Genomic DNA, 5,511 nt, shown 5'->3' with positions numbered 1-5,511 from the left:
TTCCCTACATGACTTCTCTTATCCCGCTTTCTTTAAAGCATAGGTGCTTTAGGCAGGTGTGCTTAATTTTCCAGGACAGATTCACTGTAATATTAGGCTGAACCCAGCTCATGCCGTGATTCTGGTCCAGGTTGGGTTGCCTTGCAGTGATTCAGGAAAAGAAAACAGGTTCTCATTATACTGTGACATGACAGCTATGTATGCATATATTCACACCAAGCCACCCAGGATTACGTTCTGGCACATCTGTTATGTTACTCAAACACACTGATTCACATTTAGAACCACTCATATCTTAGAAATGCAATAAAGAACAATAGGCTAACCATTAATTCCTACAATTGTCACCCTCCTTTGAGGTAACAGCTTAGGGAGTAGACCTATTTGAGACCTGCTCACAAACCTTGACGAGCTAATCTGATTTGGGATTTCATAGTAAATGTGAATCTCTGTTTTTTAGGATCTCTAATTAGAATATCCATAAAGGTTCCTAAGGAATACAGAGAATACATGACTGTGACTTTATTTGTGTGTGTTAATTTTGCCAGAGCTGAAAATCACAGTATAACTAAAGATGTGAAACCTGGCAGTCTAGATCCAAACTGTGCAGGAGCCTCTACATAAAAGCCTCTGGTTCACTTTTAACAAAGAGCATCCTTCTGTGCTTTCTGTGTGAAATGTCTGGTGGAATTGGTTTGCATGCTGTAGAAATACACACATCCAGCACCAGCAACAAAGGAACAACGGGGGCAAAAAAAGATACTTAGGATTGTGCAGAAACTGTCACAAGAACACACAGGTCTGAGCAACAGGCAACAACTGTACTGCTCGTTGCTTTGTTGACTCAGGAGGTTAGTAGAGGCTGCAAAGTGATAAGGAGGACAAAGTCCACACCTGTTCTCTCAGTACAAACACCCTTATCTCTGTTCTCCTGCTGCCTGTCTCCCAGTGGCTGGATAGTCCAAGGAGCAAGCTCTGCTGCAGTTAAAGTGTGACAGAAACAGTGTCGGTTACAGCCATCTGAAGAACCTGCTTGCTTAAAATAGGAACATTTGTTCCTCTTTTATGGTGGGATGAATGTTATAGAGGCTTCTAGCTTCTTCCATTAACCATCTTTGTCTTTCAAAAGCCTCAAATTAGGCTCAACTTAAGAAAGCTTATCTTTCCTAGCTGTGGTATTCTTTTTACTTCTGCTGTCCAAACCAAGGACCAATCTCTCCACTTTGTATTTGTGACAGCCTAGCCAGCACCTGCATCCTGAATTAAAGTCTCTATACAAAGGAGATACGTAAGTCCCTATACAAAGGAGAAAAGGCTCCAGCTTGGAACCTCTGGTCTCTTAGATTTGAGTTCTGGCTCAGAGGGGAAGAGGAAGGACTGGGTTGCCACTGATGGAAACCTCTGTTACATGTTGATTTCCTTCCTGCACCCCAATCACGAGTTACTTTCATCTCCCCTGTTGAGCTCGTCACTTCTTTGTGGCAGGAAGTATTTATGAGTCTGTTTTCACAATGGTTAAGGCCCTGTGTTTTTTCTGTCTTGAGACAAAGCAGGGAGCTTTGTGAGGCAAAACAGTGCAGGGGAACCTTAGTACAGCATAAGACTGTACTAAGATTTCATAAGACAGTTGTATGAAATCCTAGCTACTCTGTACATTGTCACAGCACAGGCTGCAATATCAATGTGGCAATTCCTTTAGGCCCAAGGCTACATCATAGTACAAGTGATGGCAGTTGGTCAGCTGAACCCTTGCCTGAAGCATTGCCCACATACCTAGTTCCACCTGCAGAGCTTTCACCATTGACTAAGACATCACAAGTTGAACCCTTTGCTCTTTCGCTAGCAGTGAGACTGACTGGCTGTCAGAGGGCAGGATTTCACCCTAACCCTAGTTTCCCTGTGTGTAGTTGCACTAAAATCTCAATTGGTTCAGTGAGTCAGAACTGCAGAAGTGGGTCTGCCTTGCTCAGACTCTTCTCTATCTCCAAGCCAGTTCTTTACCTGCTAGCTTCCCTTTTCCCCCACATGCAAGCTGTCTCCCCATTCCTTTCTTGTTCTCCAAGGTCTAATACTTGTCTCCAAATTCTTCTCACACAGTTAGTTTTGAATTCTTCCTAAGTCTTGGTCTCCTGCTGTCAGTTGCCTATTGCCATCTGAGTTTAGCCCCTCGCCCTGGCTCATCTCAGCCACAGGGGCCTGGGTCCTCTCTCCAGACCAGCTTCCCATTTTCTTAGTTCTGAGGTCACTTTTTAAGGGCGTTTTCACCTCCCTTTTGTTACCTGAACAATAAGTAACCCAGGTAGTTAGTTATAAACTCAAAGGGAACAAGAGGCTGGTTGATAATTTATAGCAACATCTCAAATTTAAATGGAAAGTAAATATCAAGTTGTTAGCATTAAAGAAAACCCATTCCAGAGGGCTGGAGATGTAACATTCAGGGGACCTTCTCCCTTCTTCACTCTTCCTGACTTTTCTCTTTCTTTTTCCTTTGTTCCTTTCTTTTCCCTCCTCTTCATCATTCTCTCTGTTTCTCCTTCTTCCCTGTTCTCATATTCTCAGACAAGAGAAGTCTTCATTTCCCTGAGGTGAGTTCTGAATTGCTGCTTTGGACCAGACCTTGCTTAAACAGAGGTTCAGAGAAGTACTCAGGACCATCCTCTGGCCCTTTCCTGTGGAGCCTGCTAGATAACCCTCACTGATGACAGCCTGGAGCTGGGCTAGGCAGAGAGCAGGCAAGGTAAGACCGTCCCATCAGGGTTCCTTTCTATTGAACTTGGCCTGGTTTGCCTCATCTTGGTTTATATGTGGAAATGAAAGGGGTGTGGCAGCTTCATCTCCAGATTCCCCAACTAGAGCCATTCTAAGGGCAGGAAAAGACTGAACCTTTATCATTTTATCTTTTGTTTTCTTTTTTTTTTCCTCATGGAAAACGTGCTTTTATCCCTGCCTCCAGGGGAAGTTTATTGCTTATCTCAGTTTCTCTCTTTCCTAATGGAATTTCACCCCTTGCCCTACAGGTGGATTATTGCTCTACCTCTTTCCATTTGCTGTACCTGTGATAGTATGATCTGTCCCTTCCCCCAAGGTAGCCTCTCTCTGAGGAATATCTGGGGATTATTCCATGCAGCTCTATCTCCCTATTGAGTTATTTATTCTTTATCATAGATGCAATTTGTTTTCTGTGTGGAGTGATATGGAAAGAATGTTTTTATTCAAACTGTAAATCTGTGGAAGATCAGCAAGACAGATTGAAGGACAGAATGAAATGTTAATTCCTCACTAGAGAAACCTTTGTCTGAACCACCTTTAGCATTTTTTTGTTCTGTAGGGACAAAATGTAATCAATCCCCACAGGTTCACCCAGTCATGTGGATGTATCTTCTCTACATCCTGTTTTACACAGCTTTGACTAGTGCTTTTCAAACTGAGGTTTCGACTTTAGTGGTCCTGCAAGAACATACTTGGTCTCTTGGTGTTGTCATTTTTTTCCTTTCCAACTCCTGGAAAGCTTGTCAATGGACGCTTTCCTTCTACTTTGTAAGTAATGGCTGCAGTTACCACGAAGTCTTTTTTGTATCACTAATAGCTGCCCACAAGTCAATCTCTGTGTTAAAACGTGGTCTACAGCATTAGGCCAGGAATTGTTAATAATGCCCACAGAGGCTTCTGCCTGAGGGTAGAAGTGCTTCCATCTGGTTTCTGGATTTGAAATCCTTGTGTAGATGCTGAAATAAGATTTATAAGCATTGAATTTTTACTGGGAATTCCTGTGCATGGAGATTTTTGCATGCCTTTCTTTTATCTATTGTAGACTGTTCTGCCTGTCTTACAATGCTTACAGTACTGTTTTAAGGACATTACCTTTAGGCATCTATTAATGGAAAAGTTTGTTCTTAAGAAACAAAGAAAGTTTATTAGTAGGTAACAACTGCTTACAAGTTACCGAACCCTGATAGTGGTTCAGATGCTTTGAATAGATTCTCCAACATGCAGTTGCTTTAATATTTGACTAGAAATTTTAATCCTGTCAATACAGACTTCCTACTATTTTCATTTTACCTTGACTAATTTTGGTCTGTTACATTCTTCCATAAGTATATTCATATTTTTTTTCTGAAACTGAGGCTTCTGGGCCTTTCTTACTGTCCTCAACTGAAGTGAATTGCTCTATCCTGTGGTACGGGGGACTGAGGAAAGATAACTCTGATGTTTCAGTCTAAAGCTTTGCAATTAAGACCCAGTATGAGGCTTTGGAGATCCTTGTTCTTGCTCAGTCCTCTCCATGCTATCTTAGGGTTTTAGATAGGTCAAAGAATCTCACTGTACCTCAGTTCCCATTTGTAAAAGGGGAATGCTGTTCAGGTGACTGTATAGAGAGAGGTGTGAGACTTCATTGGAAAGCATTACTAGCACAGGTTTGCAAGAGAGGTAAGACTGTTGTGGTGAGGCTGGTAATAAGCACAGGAAAGACTGGCAGCAAGCTCCTAAAAAGGCAGAGAGGATCAGAAACCAGGATTCATGCTGGTAAGGGTGGCAGGAATGAATTCCCTCCATTCGTGTGTCTGTTCTCAGACCACAGTGGATGGCACTTCAGTCCTGCTTCACCCATTCATTACAAAGCCAGGTGTTCTTCTTCACCTTCCATGGCTTCCTTAATGGAGAGATACCTGATAAACCATCAGAAGTTAATGATCAAAAAGCTTATCAGGGTCTTTTCATCTATAAATTTATAAGACAAAAGAGAAATAATAAAGCCATTGGATAATTAGTAACTAGCCAGGGCCCGCCCGGTGCCACTGGGCTCAAACTACCCCAAGACCTGTACGCAGACTCAGGAAGATGAGAAGGAGACAAGGATGAGAGGAAGAAAAAGAGGGGAAGGGAGAGAGAGAGATTTAGCCAAGAAGAAAACAAAATGGGAGGAATAGCAGCAGAGGCAAAGGTGAAGAGAGAAGGGAAACACATAAAAAGAATGGTAAAGAGGTAAAAAGAACAGAGGACACGAAAAGATGTGGCACAGCTGGAAGTGGGGAACAGATGAGACATGTACTGGGCCAGAAAGAAGATGGAAATTTTGGGAATGTTTTCCCCACCCAGGTAAGAGCTGATCCAGTGGCTTTTTCTCTCTTGGGTACTACTGCAGAGTCATCAACTCCCAGTCTGCCAGGGTGCTTTCTTCTCCTAAGTATTTACAGTGAATGCTAACTCTTCTGGCCTTTTGTGGTGGGATTTGATGTTTGCTTCTTGTTGGTACATTTTCTGTTAACTTCCTTTGCACGTGAAAGGGAGTGGTCAGAAAGCCTGAGAAACTCTCTAGATGGATTTTAGTTTTAGTGCAGATTCTAAGTGCAGGACACTACTGCTTATTGTTGTCTTCAGCTCATCATTTCAAAATACCCCCAAAACAGATGGGAAGAATCTGGTTCTATTGTGATAGATGGGCTGGATGGACCTGATCCTTGCTTGGACAAACCTCTTAGGTCGTCCATGGGAACTGGATCTTAGCAAGAA

The 5,511-nt window shown here is 42.5% G+C and overlaps 1 protein-coding gene across 1 annotated transcript in view; it reads right to left on the bottom strand.

Annotated features, from left to right (window-relative positions):
• Positions 1-5,511, bottom strand: part of HNF1A (HNF1 homeobox A) — a 15,340-nt gene that overhangs the window by 8,673 nt on the left and 1,156 nt on the right. The gene's annotated exons all lie outside the window — the stretch shown is intronic.

Source organism: Nestor notabilis, unplaced genomic scaffold, assembly GCF_000696875.1.
Source record: "Nestor notabilis isolate BGI_N333 unplaced genomic scaffold, ASM69687v1 scaffold25511, whole genome shotgun sequence".
In the NCBI taxonomy this organism is placed as follows: domain Eukaryota; kingdom Metazoa; phylum Chordata; class Aves; order Psittaciformes; family Psittacidae; genus Nestor; species Nestor notabilis.
The sequence above is the reverse complement of the archived record's forward strand: the minus strand, read 5'-3'. Positions and strand labels throughout refer to the sequence as shown.